The 23,136-nt window shown below is 37.1% G+C and overlaps 1 protein-coding gene across 2 annotated transcripts in view; it reads right to left on the bottom strand.

Annotated features, from left to right (window-relative positions):
* Positions 1-23,136, bottom strand: part of Syt7 (Synaptotagmin 7) — a 1,055,225-nt gene that overhangs the window by 326,629 nt on the left and 705,460 nt on the right. For both annotated transcript variants that reach the window (XM_067102302.1, XM_067102303.1), the window contains one exon: positions 8,286-8,318. The gene's annotated coding sequence lies outside the window, so the exon portion shown is untranslated. The remainder of the gene's footprint in view (positions 1-8,285; positions 8,319-23,136) is intronic.

Here is a 23,136-nt window from a genome sequence, read left to right as displayed (position 1 = left end):
CTTTCCTACACAACAAAATGGAAATGCAACATTGCTCGGCCCAGATTCTAAAGGTTAACCGCATTTAATAGCAATTTCACAGAAGCTCCCCTATTAGCTCTGGACATGTGATGGTATGAACAGGGCGCATAGCAGCGCATATCCATTAAATGTATACCCACACTCGGTTCGAACAAAAACAGAGAGGGTTGTTTTGACAAGGTATGCATTCAAGTCCTGGTGAGAGAAAGCGCATCTTTTTTTTTTTTTAACTTTTTTTCTCGTCAGTTTTCTTTTTGGCATTTATTGATCAAGTGGTCCCTTCTTGATGCTTTCTATGGAAAGGCAGTTAATGTCTCATATAACTGCAATTAAACACTGAATTACATATATTTTGTGATTCATTGCAGATTAAATGACATATAGACAGAGCCTAAATAACTTGCTTTGCAGCACTTCGCGAGATAATAAGAGGATTTTTTTAAACATTAGATAATTCTATAAAAGTAATTTATGATGTAATTAGAGACTTAAACTCGCATTAGTAAACGATCAGTTTTAATTGTTTCTATCTGATTTGGAGCCGATCAGCTTTGCCGCATCGTCAGTAAATGACCGAGATAAATCAGTTAAACTTTTCCCCTGTTCGGCTATATTAAATTAATTTCTCTCTCTAAGGCTTTATGTTCACTATGATCCTCTCTGTCTTTTGACTGGATTGTTATATGACATTCTTCTTTAAAACACTTATATATTCAGCTCCAGTTCTATTTCTACACAGAACTGCCTCGGCCAAAAGAGAAAACATATTTCTAACATGTGACATGTCACAACAAAACAGACGAGCACACACACGCCCACATGTATAGTGTATATATATATATATATATATATATATATATGCTGCTATATATATATATATATATATATATATATATATATATATATTTATATACAGTATATATATATGTATATATATATGTATATATATATATATATATTATATATATAGTATATATATATATATATATATATATATATATATACATATAAATACACATGCATATATTGTCTGATAAACAAGCATGAAAGACACTTGCAACTCTTGCACATCTAAAAAATAAAACATGAGACAATCATGATAATCTTTTTCAGTTTCAGAGCCGCAAAAGCAAAGAGAGAGAGAGAGAGAGAGAACCATTCCGCGTCTAATGAAACAGAGCTATTATACGACTCCTTCATTCACGATGCGAAGGAAGACCGGGAACCTCTCGTCTCAGTGAAAATAATCAATGTCTCGCGGAAGCGCGGGTCATTAAAAGCGCGCATCTTCCAATATAAAAAGGCGCGGGGAGGTTCCTGGCCCCCAAAGAAAAATGAGCGAATTTCCTCATCTTTCCCGCCAGACTGATGATGGATGACGAGCGTTGTCTTGTTTGGAATATTTCAAAAGTTAAACTTATCGTTGCGAAAGCGTACAGTTTTTTTATACTTTATTCTTTCGCTGGATTCATTATTGTGTATTATTATTATTATTATTATTATTATTATTATTGTGTGTGTGCGGGCTTGTTAGAGTGCTGGGAAAGCCCGGCGCTGGTGTCTCCCGATGCCCTCCCAGAGCGCCACTTGCCTGCGCCCCGCCGCCCGGGCAGGCAAACAGGTTTGCAGGAGGGAGGTGGTTATCTCCCCTAACCTCCCGTTCATCTACCTACCCCACAGGTTTGCAGGAGGAGGTGGGCGTCTCCCCCTACCCTCCCGACCCCTATCTGCCCCGCCGCCCCACATGAGCAGACCATGACAATTTGCAGGAGGGAGGATGGATGTCTCCCTGCCCTCCCGTTCCCCTGCCCGCCCCCAGCCGGTTTGCGGTGGGTGGTGGCTGTATCGCGTCCCCTACTGTCGCGGGGAGGACAGACAGGATCCGCTCGGATATTATTGTGTATAGATGATGATTATTGAGGAGATGAACCCTATTTATAAGGAACAAGCCCGCAGGGGGCCACTGACTTGGAATTTAAGCTTCCAAAGGATTTGGTGTTCATTAGAAAGGCGCAACAGAAGATAATGCGAAATACAGAAAGAATTCAATAAGTGTTTCTCGATCGGTTCGTTATCTTGTAGATAACCCTTAACTGGTGAATACTAGCACTCCATATTTGCTAGTAACTACTCCCAAACTACTGAAACAAAAACGCTTCCATTTAAGCTATTGACAATGATGAAATGTTTTAATAGGTACCAAAATCAACAGCTGAATTATCACGTTTATTTTTTTAAATAAAGACAAATTTTCATCCCATCTGCTACTCTATTTCTCTGGTCGCAGGGCGTGTCTAAGACGAGAGGCTCAGGTGGCGAAACACATTCGTGAGCGAATTGTGGCGTCAGCCTATTTCTCACGCAATAAGTCACGTTAAAAGTCGATCCGAGCGCCATCCACGCTTCATTAACCCGTGATCTGAAATTCACGGGAACGAGGAGTTTCCTCTTTGAGTCCAACAGCTTTTGGGGGAACCAGACGTGGGATCAGGTTTGATTAGGACTGTTGTTGTTTCTAGTTATTGTTACTGTTCGTGCTATTGCTGTTATTAGAGAACAGTGTATAGAGTTGAGGTCAAAGGTCAAGCGTTGGGACCTACGAGGCCATTCAGCGCCGAAAGGGAAATTGACAGTATGAAGGACTGAAAGGTGTAACAAGAGGAAAACCTTGCAGGTGTGCTAGGAAACAGTTGTTAGGAGACGGTGGAAAGTCAGATCGAAGGAAGAGAGAATAAACGGAGGTACAATAAAAGGAATGATAGAGGTTACAAATAGGGGCCGAAAGGAGGCTGCAAAGACCCTTATGTAATGGCTACAGCGCACCACGTGAGATGCACTGACAGCACTAACCACCCCCCCCCGCCCCCAAACACCACCTTTCGGGGTATTGCTGTTGTTGTAGCCAAGCTAAATATTAATGTTTCGAAGAACTAACTTAAGTATTCAAAGGAAACAAATGCTCACAAAATTCAAAAGTCAGGCCCTACATTAGAACCCACAATTACTGAAATTCACTGATCTAATTCTTTGACAATTATCACACCCACTCACACGCCTACCCAAGAAACCACTCTATACTTCTGCTTTAAAAAGCCATACACAATGACAATATAAGTAGGCTAGTGAGGCTGGCCCCATGTTCCCCTCTTCCTCTGTACTTAATTATTTCTCCTCCCTCAACCTCTTCTACAATGGGTGTCGATCTTACCATTTCTATTCTATCCTGGCCCAAGCTTTCAAAGCTTGAGGCAGGTAAAGTAAAAGGCCCTTGAATGCCTTTTCATAATATCGTTATACAACTGGAAGCGGGATATTTTCACCCCGGTAGTCTCACGGCTAATAAAAGAAGGTAATGAGAGTATTTTAATGAAACTCACATGTAATTCATCGAGGTTTCATTAAGGAGATTAGCGTAAATTTGGAAGAATGGCCCGGGATGTTTTAAGGCTTGATCTTCATGATTTATGAACATTACCAAAACAGGTTTGCATCTTCTTCTTCTTCTTCTTCTTCTTTTTTCTTCTTCTTCTTCTTCTTCTTCTTCTTCGTTGTATGTATTATTATTATTATTATTATTATTACTAGTGTGTGTTATTATTATTATGTAATAAGGTACACAATTATATATAACTGTGGATTTTATTACAAACTACTTTCTGCTAATGAATTTCTTATTATTGTGTATTAATTATTATTATTATTATTGTGTGTGTGTATTATTATTATTATTATGTTATTATTATTCAGCCAAGAAAGGCCGTTTCTCTACATTCAATTGAGGACATAACTATGGCAGTAAAAATTTCGTATGATTAAACTAATAATACCCAAAACAAAACACACAAGATGGTCTATTTGTATACTGCATTCATCAGATACTGATTCTTTCTAGACCAGTATTATTGAGGATACAACAGGACCCTTTTCTTGCACGTTAAATCTTGGTGTATTGTGTTTCTAACAATTTATCAAGATTTAACATGCGTGAAGTGGGTCTTACTATACAGTCATCTTTAAAGAACAAGATTACTCATCAAATTCTCCGTTCTTATTATTATTATTATTATTATTATTATTATTGTGTGTATTATTATTATCGGCTATTTGTCTGTTATTGTGTGTTGTGTGTGTGTATTATTATTATTATTATTATTATTATTATTATTGTATTATTATTATATCCGGCTTTTCAAGTTCTCTCTTTTTGAGAAAGCTTCCGGTAGAAAGCATTTATAGAAAGCATTTTAACCAAGCGCTATTATTATCCGCATGGTTCCTCGAAGTCTAGATAAAGCGTCATTGTGGGAATCTGCCATTAGGAATTTGACTCTGCCGGATGCTTTCTCAAAGGCAACTCGCAAAGCCGATGATGATAATATTAATATAATAATAATAATAATAATAATAATAATAATAATAGACATGAATAATAATAATAAGGCTAATAATAATAATAGTAATATGTATAAATAGCGAGAATTTGATGATAATCTTGTTCTTTTACTGTATAGTAGAGGCCCACTTCGCATGTTAAATCCTGATAAAGGTGTTAATGCAATGCGCGGAATTTGGCGTGCTGAAAGAGTCTATTGTCATCCTCAGTAATGCTGGTCTGAAAATCGATATCAGATAAGTGCCGAGAAAAATAGACAATCCTGTGTGTTTTGTTTTGGGTAATATTAGTTAAACGTGCGAAATTCTTATTGCCATAGTTATGTCCCTCAACTGAATGTAGAGGAAGGGCCTTCTTGCCTTCCGAATAAATGTTATTTATGCAAAAACAATTAAAAAAGCTTTTGTTGAATGGCTCGGCCGTGAATACTGTAAATGGTCTATAATAATCGTTTGTTTCCAGCGCCCAAAAAAAGTTGTCGAGCCTTTAGTGTCACGGAACAGATGCATCAAAACAAATTCTAGTGAAACCTTAGCGACTGATATTGAATGCAGTACCTTACTTGATCCGCCAAAATATTAAAATATTTAAAACATTCTTTCAATATTCATCAAAACATGGATAACTTCTCAAGCATGTCTCGCGTATTACAGACAGACATATGAATATGATATTCTCTCTCTCTCTCTCTCTCTCTCTCTCCTCCTGCTCGCTCTCTCTCTCTCTCTCTCTCTCTCTCAAAGAAAATAAATCTCTATTTCTTTTCTACTGAATAAGTGGAATGAAAGTCCTTTCTCATTTTTAAACTAAATAATGATAAAAGAAAGGAAATTGTGTAGAAAAACCACTAAAAATTAGTCAAACTATGGAAAATAGGATGAATTGATTTGGAAGCAAGGTATCAAATTTATCCTTCCCTTTCCATTATAGCCCTATATAGAATAATGGGACGGAGGAAAATAAAAAAAAAAAGAATGGTAAAAACTAGGGTAAAAAAAAAATCTAACGTATTTAGGCTGCTGTTTTCAACGGATTTGCTTTATTGCTCTATCTTTAAAACTCCTCCAAGCATAAAGATCCTTTAAAAGTGGAAGGATAAAGGTTTTAAAAAGTGCATCTTTGTTCTTCTGGCAACGCAGGGAGCTCAAATCTGGTTAAAAACAATTTGATTTAATTCCTAAATCGTGATGATTCCAAGGAAAACTCGTTTTGGTAATTCTGACTTATACTTGAGGAAGATTTGAACGGCATACGCACACAAATTTTGTATCAAATGATTATTATTCCTATTGTGATGAGGATGATAACGATAAGGAAATAAGGATGCAAACACTATATTTTTACAACCAATGCCATTTAATCACAATCTGTTCATAATCACATAGATCAGTCCAGAGTTAGGCAATCAACTCTCAGAACAATCATCCACAAAATAAAAAGAAAAAAAAACAGAAATAAAAAGCCAGACATATATAATAGAGTATTAGCGTAATTAAAAACAAACACGTAAAGAATTCGCCGAAGGATCTTCGGCGCAGTCAAGCTTTCTTTACAGCGTATAATCAATGCCACCGAAAATGGATCTATCTTTCGGTGGTCTTGGTATAATACTGCATGAGCCGCGGCCCATAAATCTTTAACAACGGCCCGGTGGTGGCCTGTCCTATATCGTTGCCAGAAGCACGGTTATGGCTAACTTTAATCGTAAACAAAATAAAAACTACCGAGGCTAGAGGGCTGAAATTTGGTATGTTTGATGATTGGAGGGTGGATGATCGACATACCAATTTGCAGTCCTCTAGCCTCTGTAGGTTTTAAGATCTGAGGGCGGACGGACTGACAAAGCCGGCACAATAGTTTTCTTTTACAGAAAACTAAAGCTGAATGCAATTGAAGAAAAAGGTAAAAACGACCAAGAAAAAGGGTAGTGCAATTTCACGCTGCATATCTAATCTTCTTGATCAAGAGCACCCACGTTCAGAATCACGGCTCGGTAATTTTACAGGGAAGGCAATGACAGGCCTGTGGCACTAAGCGGCGTTATACTGAGGCACCTGCGCTTCGTATGCTTTCTGACACTTTTGCAAAGGACTAAAACGCACAATCCACAGAGAGACAGATCAATCAGGTTATCTTCTGGCGTTTGGACTGGATCGTAACGATCATTGCTGATCAGTGATCCTTTTATAAAATGAAGATCCCGAGAGGCTGCCAGCGTCCAAAAGAAGCTGAGGCATTAAATAATTATCACCAGGATAAACTTACGAGCAAACTCCTGCATACAGTACCTCTCAGATGATAGCTTGTTTTATTGCTGAACAACAACAAAAACAACAACAATAATATTACTAATAAACATGAAATACACGTAGTATTCATTTTCAGTGACAAACGATTAGAGAAACAGTAAAAAAATAAAGATTTTCTAACCTGACTCACTTCATGAAATTCTCTGCAATTCTTGGTGAGAATTTATGACAAGAATTCATCTGATACACTTTAGTTTATTACTAACTAATTAACTATATATATATATATATATATATATATATATATATATATATATATATATATATATATATATATATATATATATATATATATATATATATATATATAATAATCTATCTGATAGCCATAGGTACTTACAATGTTATATATATATATATAATATAATATATTCTGTATAAAGTCTTCTCGTGTGAAATGTCATGTTTATTCATAATGAATCTGAAATCTAAGGAAATGTCACATCTTAGAATTTATAATTCACACAATGGGGAAAGCTTGATGTTCTATATTCTAGCTGATGAAGCAATAATTCCATGCATTGTTCTTATATAAAGTTACCCAACTTATATTTATCAAATCCTGGAAAATTTCGTCTCTTTTCCTTAAGTATAATAGTTAACAATCTACAAGGCAAACCGAAGATACAAAGCTAACGACATTTACTCACATAAACTGATAAATTGTTACATAAAATTGTGATAAATTGTTACATAAAACTGTGATAAATTGTCACGTAAAATATATCTATAGCAGGTGTTTGAATCTATAACCTTTTGACTGAAGAATCTAATCTGACTTTACAGTTTTGTAAAACAAATGGAATGGAAAAGAAAAATATAGAATCGATATTAACTTGTGAGTATTATCCTAACTAAAATCAGAACGATCTGTTTCCGTAACAATTAAGTTAACAAATATAATAATGCTTATATATAAGATTGGAGTAAATAATCTGCAATTTGTAACCGTTTTTTTTTTTTTATAAAACTGTAACTAACACAATCATTTACAAAATGAACAAAGTAACACGCTCGTCAAGGGAGCTAATGATTATTACAGTACCAAAAGAATTAAAACTGTGATAAGATCTGTCACAAATTACACAGGAATGATATAGCGGGGTGGGGGGGGGCGGATTTAAATACAGATATAAATAATATTGTTCAAAGAGGTGGTAACGACATGATATTATTTTATGGACAAAATCAAACACTACTTGAAAAGGGTACTATTTTCTTTTTTTGTTGGTGGGCAGGGAAGGAAACGTAAACAGTAATGGATATTCTTATTTCTATGGTGGGATAAAATCATACAATTAGGTATCACTTATCATTACTAAAAGTTCTAGAATACTACAGGAATCACTTACTGAATAAAGACTAAACTTTCTCAGGCTACTGGAATCACTTACTTCTATTTCAGGGCCAAACTAAATCACTATAAACAACTGCTTTTTCCTAAAAGACTAAAACTAAGCACTACGGGCATCGATTATATTAGTCATCAAATCTAAGGAACTACGGGAATCACTTAATCTCTATGAATCAACACCAAAAGGGAGGTTTTTTTTTTACCATACCTTGTTGTTAGGATAGGATGTCCCACACGTGTTCTGTAAAAGGATTTGTTCATAAATATGAGTGCCATACACTTTCAATATAGACTACTTGAAGCACTGTTAGCATTAAAAAAGGAGGGAGAGAGACACTTAAGAATGGATCTTTGTTTTTACACCAAGCTCGAAGAAGCACCGCTTTAAGGGTGCTTGAATTTCTCGTCAATAAAACACAATGAAAGCAAACATAAAAGGCAAAGAAACAAACATAAAAAGGCGAAGCGTTTTAAAGTTGAGGGGAAAGGAAGGTAATCTCGCCAAGGATCTTGACGATCCTTGCATGTCTGTTCTTCATAATCCCTGCCATGTGTGTCTCATGTAAACAAGGATTTGGGAGAGGGAGCCAGAGTGCAAGGATCGCGTCCCCTTCCTTCTCAAGGTTTTTGTTCATTTATTTATTCGTTATTCGGCTTTTATGTTTATCAAATTATTTATGGTATTTTTCTCCTTGTACGTAACTGAAAGAGCCAGGAAAGTGTGAGAATGGAAAAAAAAAAAATATCAAGCAGATAAAGACTAGAAATTAGAAGCTACACTTCAGTGATAGTCGTAGGAACTTAGATTACTTTGTATTACCTTTCGAAAATCCTTCACCATTTCCTTTCCTTTAATTCATAGCTTTTTATGAAAATTAGAAATAACAAATTTGTCAAAAATGGTCATGAAATACATGAATATCCCGGATACGTATACACATTATTCAGTATGTGAAAACATTTATCTGGAAGAATATACTGTATATGTACAGTATATGTATATGTGTATGTATATGTATATGTATATGTATATATATATATATATATATATATATATATATATATATATATATATATATGTGTGTATGTGTGTGTGTGTGTGTGTGTGTGTGTGTAATAGGTATGTGTGTGCCTGTGATTAAATTCGCATTCAATAAGTGCTTGCGCACAGGTAAATCAGGTGAAACTAGTGCCATAAAATTTAATATCGAGTCAAGTTCATTTTTCCCCAAAAACTTCCTGAGTGGCTCGTGCGGCGAGAGAGAGAGAGAGAGAGAGAGAGAGAGAGAGAGAGAGAGAGAGAGAGAGAGAGAGAGAGAGAGAGAGAACACGCGCCGCTAATACTATAAAGTTCAAGGAATATTTCCCAAAGATTCATCTCTTCTAAAATGTTAGAATTTTTCTTGATAATATGAGGAGTTGTACTGAAATCTCGACAACTAAGTTTGCAAATGCAGAAAGATGCCAGTGAGATGAAACAGCATGCTTTTATCAACAGTTTGCAATATGACATTGTTATGAATTTGACTGATGTGAATGTAATCCGTCCTGTAACTGTTTAATATTATTTTGATATTCTTCTCTTCTAATGACTGGTTTATATCATTAAGCTGTCTTGAATAATCCTTTCTAAGTCTGCTTGTCAACATGTTATCTTTCTGTAATTATGTTTAGATGCAACTGATGCTAATGTACGGAAAATCTGCGTTTGTTAGGCAAAAGCTCCATTGAAATTGTTTAAACGAACTCCAGGGTCATTACCAGTAATGCAGTGCACCAACTCTCCTCAGACAGAAACATTAGTGTTCTGCGTAAGCTCCTTTTGCTCGGGGCTACCATCATTCACAGTGGAATTTGCCTAGACGTAACAGAACCAGGGACAAGGAAAACACACACAGCACACGAAGGAGAAAGCTTAGGATCTTGACGCTCCTTACTTCATTTTGCTGGTTTTCTTGGGGTACGTAGATTCAGAGAGAGAGAGAGAGAGAGAGAGAGAGAGAGAGAGAGAGAGAGAGAGAGAGATCCCAAAGTAAAGTAGATTAATGCTTTTCCACGGAAGCGTGAAATCCCAAAAAGGCATTGCATTTCAGGTCAGAAGCTGCTTATGCATTGAGTTTCTCTTCTTCAGACTGATGCCAATGCAAAACAGGTGAGTGTTAATGTATGACCGATATTGCCTTACTTCTCGATATTCTGGGTGTCTTCGTGCCTTGGCGAGATCTCAGGACCCAGGTGGATAGACCCTATCGCAAAGAATTTATTAGAAGAGTTTTTAGAAGTTGTCCGCACATTTCTCTGACTCCACTTTGAATAACCCCCAACCATACCAGTCTGGAATACTGCAATGATATTAAGGGTGGTAATCATTTTTTTTTATTCCTTGACGGTTCTACAACAATATGTCTGATCAATGATCCTGCCCTGACCTCTTCTCATCGTTCTCTCTCTCTCTCTCTCTCTCTCTCTCTCTCTCTCTCTCTCTCTCTCTCTCTCTTCTCTTCACTTTAATGTAGTTTTGATCTATTTTTTTGTGGGTACCATCTTTGCCATTGATCCGTTTAGCCTAAGGGGGCATCTCTCTTCTACTTAGGAGGCTGTGTAACACCCGTAAGGCAGCCTCTTTCCACATTTCCTCTACGAAGTTAAGCATCCTCAGGTGGACAGATCTCAGTGACTACTACTTTTCCTGTATCACCAGCTTTGGAACTCTCTTTCTGGATACGTTCCCATCCCTCAATATTTCTCATTGTTCAGGGTTGATACCCATTCCTCCTCCCTATCCCACATTTCTTTGTTTTCTTTGACCCTTGGCCTGGCTGGAAACGGCCACTGATCTGCCAATCCCATTCTCTTCAGAATCTGAAAAGATCTCCTAAATCAAACAAGTAATAAAGGCGCCGAAGTTTCTTCAGCGCCATCGAATTTTCTGTACAGCATCTAATCAAGGCAGATATCTCTTTCGGTGGTCTCGGTATAATGCTGTGTGAGCCGCGGCCCATGAAACTTTAACCACGGACCGGTGGTGGCCTATCCTATGCCGTTGCCAGAAGCCCCATTATGGCAAACTTTAACCTTAAATAAAATAAAAACTACTGAGGCTAGAGGGCCGCAATTTGGTATGTTTGATGATTGGGGGGTGGATGATCAACAGGCCCAATTTGTAAGCCCTCAGCCTTGTGTGTAACCACAAGATATGAGGGTGGAAAGAAAAATTGCGGACAGAAAATGTGCGGACGGACAGACAAAGCTGGCACAATAGTTTTCTTTTACAGAACAATTAATTTTCACTAAGCTAAAATTTTTTTCATTCTTTTTGGTGAAGGCCTAAAGTCACAAGTAACTCGGTGACTGTATCTAAGCCAGGCCTAAAGAAAAAAGAATGGATTAAGAAAGAGGGGTTAGGTTAGGTAGGTTATGCCCGAAGGAAGCCAATTACAAGAGCCACAGATGTTACGCGGACCAAAGACCGCAAAACAAAGACGAAACTCCAGCAAAGCTCAACAAAAGAGGTACACAGCGGAAAGAGTCCCACAGGCGACCTTCTGACATGGATCATTATCCCTTCAAATTGCTCGTACGCCGTTTTCATCTGAACAATATGATTTCTCCAAAAGATATTTAGAAATTCGACTCTATAACTTTCCAGTAACTTTGCATTTCACTGAGAGGTGGGCTAATTAACCCAAATTTATTTATTCACTGTGTCGTCCTTCCATATTACCTAGATATCAACGTAGAAATATAATGTAGAAAACAAAGAGAAACGACTAAACGGACAAATTTAACCGAATTGCGGTTCTGGAAAAAAAAACAAGTAAAAATGCGCCGAAGTTTCTTCGACGCAATCGAGTTTTCTGTACAGCCGCCACAACGTATAATCAAGGACACCGAAAATAGATCTATCTTTCGGTGGTGTCGGTATAATGCTGTACGCGCCGCGTCCCATGAAACTTTCAGCCACGACCCAGTGGTGGCATGTTTATAACGTTGCCAGACGCACGACCATGGCTAACTTTAACCTTGAATAAAATAAAAACTACTGAGGCTAGAGGGCTGCAATTTGGTATGTCTGATGATTAGAGGGTGGATGATCGATATACCAATTTGCAGCCCTCTATCCTCAGTAGATTTAAAGATCCGAGGGCAGAAAAGAAAAAGTGCGGACGGACAGACAAAGCCGGCACAATAGTTTTCTTTTACAGAAAAATAAAAGCACAAATTGGAAAACAAATGCATTAAAAACCATATATGTTGTGGAGACACTAAATCTAGTGCCTCCACACTGAAGGGGGAGCATGACGCTCCCAAACTGTATGTGGATTTCTTAAATATGTTTGTGCTCCAATTTGTCGTTTTCTTAAGTTTCAAAGTTCGATCCTGGTCTGCTATCATGAGAATATCTTTTCTGCCGAATCGAGGCTTCAAAGCTAAAAAGGAACCATCTTTCTTTCTTTATTTCTTTCTTCCTTTATTCAAAAGACGGACCAGGTAGCATGTCCTGTGCTAATTTCCATCGCAATATGCGGTTGCTTGGAAGAAGCGAGTTGCTTATAGCCCATCATCTGAATGAGGCTAACAGTCCAATTAACTTGACCGCAGAGAAAAGCTTTGCCAGACACGCTACGCTTTAATGGATCATCTTCGTTTTAACTCATTGCGTCTTTGCTATCTGATAACCCTCGTAATGACCCTTAAACTTCGGCCTTTCACGAACTGCCTCAGAAGTTAAAGAAAGATAAGCACAGCTGATTAATTCTACTAAGAAAATATGAAAAATTAATATTGCTAAGACAGAGACAGAATAGAAGTGTGGTGATACGAATGGCAGAAAAGATGTCAGCTTAATTTACATTAAAAATGATCCTGATTGGTCAGCCTTTATATATTTATATATATATATATATATATATATATATATATATATATTATATATATATATATATATATATATATATAGCTCACATATATATGTATATGTATGTATATATTTATATATATATATATATATATATATATATATGTGTGTGTGTTATATGTATGTATGTATGTATGCATGCATATATATATATATATATATATATATATATATGTGTGTGTGTGTGTGTGTGTGTGTGTGTGTGTGTGCGTGTGTGTGTGTGGGTGTGTGTGTGTGTGTGTGTACGTATGTATATGAACTCTTATGAGGTAAATTTAGACGATATAATGGTATTACTGATGGAGAACACCATTATTTTTAGAAAGAGAACTCATCCCATTCATATTCATGAAAGTTGCGAAAACAGTTTAAAATTCACAAAGGGAATGCTATCCTTGGTTCATTAACTACAAACGGCCACGATTTTAATTAGCATGACCGAGTAATGATCCTAAAATTTTGTTTACTTTGATTTTTCTACAGTGAATGTAATCGCATAACAAGTAAAAAATGCGCCTTGATTATACGTGTGCAATAATCAGGGCCGCAAAAATAGCTCTATCTTTCGGTGGTCTCGGTATAATGCTGTTGAGCTGCGGCCCGTGAAGGCACTAACCATGGCCTGGTGGTGGTCTGTTCTAAATCGCTGCTTGAAATGCGACTTGTGCTAATTTAACCTTAACCAAATAAAAACTGCCGAGGCCAGAGGCTGCAATTTGGCATGTTTGATGACTAAGGAGGGTTGCTGATGATCAAACATATCGATTTGCAGCCCTCTTTGCTTCAGTATTTTTAAGATCTGAGGCGGACGGAAAAAGTGCGGACGGACAGACAAAGCCGGCACAACAGTTTTCTTTTACAGAAAACTAAAAATGGAGTACCTAAATACTCAGACTGGAAGGGGAGAGAGAATGAGAAGGATTCAAGAAGAAAAAATGTAGGGACACTGCATCATCCAAAAACATGGAAAGATCTATTTGGCTGTTTATATAGGTTATCATAATAATTAACTCTCCTACCAGTCTGATTCTTGACAATTGTAGTTCATTTCAAGGGTATGAACTGGCTTATTTGTCAGTCTCCCGTTTGTAGATTCCTGAGATGTATGCTAGTATTGCACCAGCTCCGTCGGTTTTTTTGCCATGCCCCTAGGTTAGGTTAGGTTGGTTAGGTTACGTTAGCTTAGATGCTTACCCGCAATGTAATTTGTGTGCGGGAAATATAATGAGATTATTTTCAAGAAAACTCTATGGTTAGTTTGTAAGATATGGCGTCCTTCTTTTATCAGGTAAAGGTCCCGTACTCTGTTGCGTTTCGGGAAAATGCCTCCCGGTTTAAACAATGTAAGCAACACAGGTACAATTTACTGTCCGCATTTAATATTTCAAACACATAACAAACATTATGCCGTTACCTGATGTTCATTACTAAAATAATAATGAGGCAAATTCGTGCTAAAATAATTTCGAAAATCCGTCAATAATAACCATTTCGAAAATTCCCCTGTGGGAAGTTTTTTTTTTTATAAATTTGAAGATGGATTTTTTCTTTATACATTTTGACATCTTTATATTAAATCAACTGTCTGCCTTATTGGCTGAGTAGACAAATGCACCGTATTATTTACTATATAGATATTTGACACTTCTGACAAACAGAAGTTCTTGATGATCTCTGTTCTGCCTTCATACTTATATGACACTTGTAGGCACGTGCAGATATTTCCGATGGCTTTGTCATTTCTATACTACCCTCTGCCCCTGGAGGGGCGCACCCGAGGTCCCAGGTAGGGGTTTGGGCCCTATTTTGGTGCTTCCAAAGGCGGCAGCCTGGAGGCCACTGTTCTGCCTAATGGGTCTCTTTCCGGGCTTAGCTGAGGAGGGAGCCAGGGGACCCAGGCATGAATGAGGTGGGGGGTGGCACTCTGAAAAATCTTGGAAAACCTAAGGCGAATTTTAAGGTTTGGGAATGATATGATATACTTTCACGACACTGGAATCTGAAAGTGTTAGTATCCGTGACATGTACAAAAATATTAACAATACTTCCTTGCTATCTTTGACATGTACAAGACATTAGTGGAGTGTGGTAGTTAATTCATGGTTCCTTTAATATTTTTATGATCTTTTCAATTAAAACGGCCTATATCAGTGGCAGTAAATTCATGGCTCCTTTATTATATATTAATGAACTTTTCATTCAAAACGGCCTCAATCATTTACAAGCCACTTTACCCAACTCGGCTTCTCAGCGGACGTCAAAAAGACTGACATGCAAAAATGGGCTTTGTGCATGGAATCCCAGAGTATTGTTCTGCATTTCACGGGGACGTCACTGCTTTCATATACATTCAGTTGACAATACTAGGACACCTTCATAAAAATGTCAAAAGAATCCCCGTTTCCCTTTCTTAAGAAAAATATGCTGAGTGACTGTCGTATTCTATTGTCGCTGGCCTGCAAGCTCGCCTTCAACATGGCCCCTCACATAGCTTCTCTGCCTTGGACATGGACCTGGTAACAAGGGGAATGAAGAAAAGCACATACAGTGTCGACTTATATTTGGCATATTATCTCCTGAAGGACCAACTCCTCCATGAAATAAAGAAAAAAGAAGAAAAAAGTTCAGTGAGCGTCAGTCTTGATTGCTGGAAACTACTTGAACGATACTATCCAGATATAATGGTAATAGTCCTCTCTCTCTCTCTCTCTCTCTCAGCTCCCAGAGCATAAAACCAACACATTATATACATATATATATATATATATATATATATATATATATATATATATATATATATATATATATATACATTTAATATTACGCATACATATACACACATGTACATAATATATATATATATATATATATATATATATATATATATATATATATATATATATATATATATATATATATATATATATAATATGTGCTAATGTGAAAAGTAGCATGTAGACTAGGTGAATACAATTAGTATTTAGGTGACGTTTATCTATCCAGGCATGTATTTCAGAAAATATTCAGTGTAGGATTTTACTTCCAGCTGCACCTCAAGTGCTTGAAATTATGCTTTCAAGAACTCTAATGGAAAGCGTGCACGTATGAGGATTTCTCTCTCGAAATGTAAGTCTATTTATTCTTCAATAAAAAGAAATTCGTGTTTTAGCCAGTGTGTTGCATAGGCTATATATGGACGACAAAACGATAACGTCAGTAAAAATTATGAAATGCAACGTTGCTAATTATAATCATTTTTAAACTGAAGTGAAAGCTACAAGGATATGCAAAAAATAAAAAGTAAAAAATGCGCCGAAGTTTCTTTGGCACAATCGAGTTTTTGTACTTCGTGAGAATCAAGGCCACCGAAAATAGTTCAATCTTCCGGTGGTCTCGGTATAATGCTGTATGAGCCGCGACCACGAAACTTTTAACCACGGCGGTGGTGGCCTATCCTATGGCGTTCCTGGAGCAATGATTATGGCACCTTTAACTCTAAAATAAATTAAAACTACTGAGGCTAGATGACTGCAATTTGGTATATTTGATGATTGCAGGGTGGGTGATCAACATACCAATTTGCAGCCATCTAGCCTCAATGGTTTTTAAGATCTGAGGGCGGACAGAAAAAGTGCGTACAGCAAGAAGTGCGGAAAGAATAAAGTGCGGACATAATAAAGTGCAGACGGACAGACAAAGCCGGCACAATAGTTTTCTTGTCAGAAAACTAAAATTGACAATGAAACTCGGCCGAAATTTTACGCAATTTTACGTATCAGACAATTTTCTATAGGAGAGGCGCAAGGAATACTTATCTGTCAGAGACACATCACGAACAATAAACAAACCCAAACATTCCCGAATTTCCTTTATTGACAGGGGCACTTAGCAGAGGGTCACCAAACGAATGTTTTCACTAAGTTTCTTCAAAATCATTTAATTGATTTGCGATATATTTCGTTACGAGGGAGACTGACAGACAAATGCACATACACACACACACACACACACACACACACACTCGCACACTTATTCAGACCAGGACCAAAACATTAATTCAGCCGAACTTAGCTGACACAGGCAGTAAAACATGCATAAGATTAGGATGATTACTGTAAAGCAATTCGCATTTTCTTGAATCATATTATTGATGACAAATGAAATAGTTTCTATGGCGAGAGATCGTTAATTTTTTCTTTCATATTTATCAAGTTTTATACATCTGCATGGAGCCATCCAATGAATATTCTCACCAAATTTCATACAAATCCCTTAAGCCATTCAAACGATATTCTGTTACCGCACAGAAACGGACGAAGTCATTATTTCTCCCTACTTTATTTTAGGAAGAAGCACCAGACTTACTATAAATTTAACACGCCGTCAACGACTCTATAAACTTTGACCGTACAAAACGAAGCTATTGTATGTCTTCCTGATATATATAGCTACATATTTCTTAGAGCCTCCTTTCCCCCAAAACCTGAGTAAGTTGTCCAGGAGAGGGGACACTGGAAGGAAGGCGGCGTGCTCTGGCCGCAGAATTAATAGCGCGAGAAGAAGGTCACTCGAGGGCATATTATGGTGTGAGAGAGAGAAGTAGCTAAACAAGTTTTATTTCTGAGTGAAACAAACAAAGTAAATAAGTTTTACTTCTGATGGAAACAAAAAGTAAATAAGTTTTATTTTTGAGGGAAACCAGCAAAGTAAATGTTATTTCTGAGGGAAACAAAAAACAGTAAATAAGTCTTATTTCTGAGGGAAAGAAAAAAAGTAAATAAGTTCTATTTGTGTGGGAAACAAACAAAGTAAATATGTTTTACTTTTGATGGGAACAAAAAGGTACATAAGTTTTATTTTTGAGGGAAACAAACAAAGTAAGTAAGTTATTTCTGAGGGAAAGAAAAAAGTAAATAAGTTTTATTTCTGAGGGAAAGAAAAAAACAAATAAGTTTTATTTCTGAGGAAACAAAAAGTGAAGAACGGCTTTCCACAGGCGGACTTCATTTTTAAGCAAATAAAGTAAAGACATTAAAAATATTCACAAGAAATGCAGCACAAAGTGAAGAATGGTTTTCCGTAGACGAGCTTTACTTCTACGAACGTAAAGTAAAAAATATTGACAAGTAACGCAACTTCACACCGAATAACTTTAAGAAAAGTTTCAAAAGACTTCTAAACACATAAGGAGAAAGTTGAAGAATACCCTCTTTCAGGGAAAAATTGCGTCCTCATCATCATTAAGGAAACTTGAACGTGTCGCTATTTTACAAGAAACTGGTCATAATCAGAGTTAGTTTGGTAGCGAATATTCTCAATATTAATTCTTTTATGGCATCAGTGAACATTACAGTTACCCCATTTTCCTTCGCGGGGAAGGTTATTTATAGACTCTCTTTAAGCTGCTTAGAGAATATTCTTGAACGATCTTACAAAAGCCGCCTGGTAAATATAATGATAATGATAACAATGAAAAGAATGAGGCTTAAAATGGTATTCATAATAATCATTGTTTTATAATCAGTAATATAATGTGGAAGATTTTACAGAGCCATGACCAAGCTCCATAAATTCGTCAATTTCATTACTAAACAAGAAAAAAAAATGAAGGTTCTTCATGCAGTTGATTTTTCTGTACAGCCGCTACAGCGTATATAATCCAAGGCCACCGAAAATAGGGTCTATCTTCGATGTCCGGTATATCGCCAGGAGCCAAAACATGAAACTTTTGAACACGGCCCGGTGGCAGTGGCCTATCCTATATAATTTCAAGCACAGAAGCTATGATTATGGATATTAATAACTTTTTATTGAAAATCAAAACCATTAAGGCTAGAGGCCGTACTTGCATGTTTGATGATTGGAGGTGGATGATCAACACGACAATTTACAGCCCTAGCTACAGTAGTTTTTAAGATCTGAGGGCGGACAGAAAAGTGCGGAATGAAAGAAGTGGACAGAAAAGGTGACAGAAAGAAGTGTGACAGAATAAAGTATGACGGATGACAAGCCGGCAATAATAGTTCATTTTACAGAAAACTAAAAATTGTTACCATGGGACGTGAGTGAGCATGTTCCCCAAATAATACCAGGAAACGTGAGGGGTGCGATGCTGACGGTCTCACATGTTTTGAAAATTATATGCAATCACATTAATACTAATCCTGGTTATCGAGTAATATATTTGTAACTGTCATCATTATCAACATCATCATCATCATCATCATCATCATCACGCTGCTACGGGCAATGTGATAATGACAGTTAATGACAAATGATGCATTGATGTAACGATAACCATAATGTAAAACAACTTATAATGATGATGGTGACAAAGTAATAATGCTGAGTCTTAACAGCAATGATGTCGATGACTTGAACTGAACTGAATATAGAATTTAGATCAAAGACCAAGCACTGGGACCTATGAGGTCATTCAGCGCTGAAACGGAAATTGACAGTAAAGGTTTGAAAGGCGTAACAGGAGGTAAACCTCGCAGTTGCACTATGAATCAATTGTTAGGAGAGGGTGGAAAGTAAGATGGAAGAAAGAGAATATGAAAGGAAGTAAAGTAAAAGGAACGAAATGCACACTGGAAAGAACCTTAAGTAATGCCTACAGTGCACCACATGAGGTGCACTGACGGCACTATCCCCCTTCGGAGTAAATTATTCAGACGAACGAATAAAAATAAAAAAAAACCTCCAGCTTGGCAGAATGTAAGACAGAAGGAAAGAAGGATGGAAGAAGGGAAAGAAGGATGAAAGGAAGGTAAGAAGAAAGGAAAAAAGGATGGAAGGAAGGAAAGAAGGATGGAAGGAAGGAAAAAAGGATGGAAGGAAGGAAAGAAGGATGGAAGGAGAGGGAGAAAAAAGGATGCATCGACCGTCAATCGGCTCTCATAAACGGCTTTGCAATCGACATCCTACATGATAAATACATACACCACCCCTACCCACCCCTTCCTCTCACAGCATCTTAACCCCCTCCTACCTCCCCCTCTCTTACAGCATCCCCCCACCCCCCGCTCTCCAAAGTGCATCGTGGACTGGCCACCAGTCTGGCTTGATTTACTCGGATGATCATCATAATGGGACCTTATACGCGTAGAGGCAAATACGGAACACTGATGCTACTGCTGCTACAGCGCCCTTAGAACGGCGTTACGGAACGCGATGGATCATCAGTAATGATGTAATTAACCAACGCCATCTTGGTGTCAGGGCCATTTAGGGGAGATGGAGCTGGTATGCTCCATAGCATCTGCATCAAGTTATGTTTGGGATTATCATGTATGCCTCAGTTATATGCGTATGCATATTACGGATGTTCTTGCTCGCCGTTTCTTTACCTTAACTTCATCCCGTTTAACTGAAAGATAATTTTCTGAAGTCATACGTGACTGAATTTGTCTTTTAGAAAATCAAGCAATTTCCAAAAATGCATTCGATTACCATTAACATAATCCAGAGCACTTTTAGGCCATGCTTTTAATGATGGATTATTCAGCTGATACGAAACATCAAATACGAGTACATTCAGTGCTTGAAACCCTTGGAGAGGCTTCAGTTCATTTCTAATTTTGATTTTATCAAGAATATGGTACACAGATTCAAGACGACTGATTTGCGCGCACCCCATTTTGCGTGCGCGTGTTCGTGCTTCCACGTTGCGTGTGCGAGCATCTGAGTGCTTGCCTTCGCTCTCTTAAAAAAAGAAAAAAGAAAAAACAGAAAATAAAAAAAAACAGAAAAAACCAGAAAATTATGACGCTGCAAGACTCGTGTTTAAAGGAAGATTTGCAGCCTGCCGTAACATTTAAACATAATGACCAAGAGTATGAATCCTCTTTTTTATTTTTTTTGCCACATTAATCCTTCTTAATCTCCTCGTTAGTTCTAACGAGATGGGGTTAATGGCTCATCAGAGCATCAACGATACAGTAATGACGGGCTTAAGGAAGAAGTACAAATTACTTTCATAACTGATCTCCTTTTTGTATCCTCAAGATATTATCGTAATGAATTTCGGCTGGAATATCACTGGGGTATCTTGGGAGAGTAAAATTTATCAGTATTTTTTTTACGGTGATATTCGAGGCAATAATCAATAAGAGTTTTGTATTGGGTCTTTTTTTATTTAAAGCTGCACAATGATTGTGAATAATGGCATTGATTTTCTCAAGCTTCCTTGATGCAAGTTATAATATGGTATTCATTCGGGTTCATACAGAAAGATATTAAGAGAATATTTCAGTTGAGGGATATGAGCCAAACCACACACAAAAAAGGTTGTGATAAAAAGAAAATGAGAGAGAGAGAGAGAGAGAGAGAGAGAGAGAGAGAGAGAGAGAGAGAGAGAGAGAGAATCTTCTTTTGAAATTTTTTTTTTGTAAGAAAGGGTTCTTCATATGCAGAACTTTATTATTTACTCATCAAACAGTGTAAGAGTTTGTAACCCTTGAAGCTGTATAAAAAAAAAAAAAAAACAGGGCCTCTGTGGGCCAGGCGATTGCCCGTACCAGGGCCATTATTAATACAAAAATTTTCCAGCAATTAACACAGATTCTCCCCAAATCGTAATGCATATCTCAAGGTTAATCTTATTTTTTTTTTTTTTACACGGGCAGTATGATCTTATTTTCCTCTGGCCTGAGATAAAGTTACTACTTCAGTACAGAGCCGTTCTTTATTCTTTTTTATTTGCCATTCTCTACCACAGTCTTCCCAGTAATTCTGTAAGTCAGTCAAAGCAGACTTACCGAAACCAGAATTCCTAACGAGGGAAAAGATTAGCTTCTTATTAAAACAAATTTGTAGACTATCTCTTCTTCTGTTAAATAGCAATCGATGATAAATCTTATATAGGTGAATGATGAATATATAGAATTTAGGCCAGAGGCCAAGCACTGGGACCTATGAGGTCATTCAGCGATGGAACGGAAATTGACAGTAAAAGGTCTGAAAGGTGTAACAGGAGGAAAACCTCGCAGTTGCACTATGAATCAATTGTTAGGAGAGGGTGGAGAGCAAGATGGGAGAAAGAGAATATGAAAGGAGGTACACTAAAAGGAACGAAAGTAGTTGCAGCTAGGGACCCAAGGCACGCTGCAAAAAAACCTTAATTAATGCCTACAGTGTACCGCATGAGGTGTAGGTGAATAATGAGCTTTGCAGCTGAAACCAAACTTCGAACAATAAGCAGGAGATTAAATAGTTGTTACGTCTGAAACACTGATCTGGTTTCCCCTAGGAAAAAAAATATGGTTCTTCACAATTTTTGCTGAGATTGTATTTAAAGCCTGTAAAAACGGTCTAGCTACAGGCCAATAATTTCATTCGGAGGATAATTTCCAAATCTGTGATATTGTCTCTTTTCCGGCAGTTAAATGGCTTACTGGGCTCAGTAAGGTCAGTAAAGCAGTGGAAAATGGGAAAATATACCACATCAATAAAAAAGGTCAATTTGCCATGTTAAAGAGCATAGCACGTTCTGGCATCACTCGCTGATTGTGTAAAATAGTGTATCTGTCTATTGCAATAAAGTGAAAACGTAGGTCTGTTCATTGCGTGATTAGCAAAGGAAAATTAGAATGAAGAAAGAAAGTATAATTACAGGAAGAATAAAATACCGCAAAGCACATCAACAAGATCAAGTTCAGAAAAAAAACACTTCAATAATAAACGATTAAGTTAGCGGTAACAGAAAAAGAAATGATAAATCCCTTCTTAAAAGACAACAAATGATACAAAACAAAGCATGAGATAAAGGAAAACGTTTTCAAGAAGATAATCAAGGTATAGTATGTGAACAAATTGCAAAAGGAAAAATAGGCAATGAGTAGAAGAAATTGATCTGAACTTTCAAAAATCCTGTGAATGCAACCTACCCTCAAACACACACACACGCATATACCTGGTGTTTCGAAATTAGAGGCCGCCCCCCGCCCTCCACAGAACAAATGGAAAGTTATGAAGTTTTCTGCTATAGCCTATCTCCAGTACATTATTTTAAGTTTCTATTAAGCTATTTTTCATTTTACATTTCTTGTATTTTTCAGACTGGTGACGGAGTTAGATATAGCCATGGCTAACGACTCGGAGGGAAATCAGATGGATTGACCGAATCCGGGCTATAACC

Source organism: Macrobrachium rosenbergii, chromosome 59 (genome assembly GCF_040412425.1).
Source record: "Macrobrachium rosenbergii isolate ZJJX-2024 chromosome 59, ASM4041242v1, whole genome shotgun sequence".
NCBI classification, from domain to species: Eukaryota; Metazoa; Arthropoda; class Malacostraca; order Decapoda; family Palaemonidae; genus Macrobrachium; species Macrobrachium rosenbergii.
This window is presented reverse-complemented; position numbering and strand designations above follow the sequence as displayed.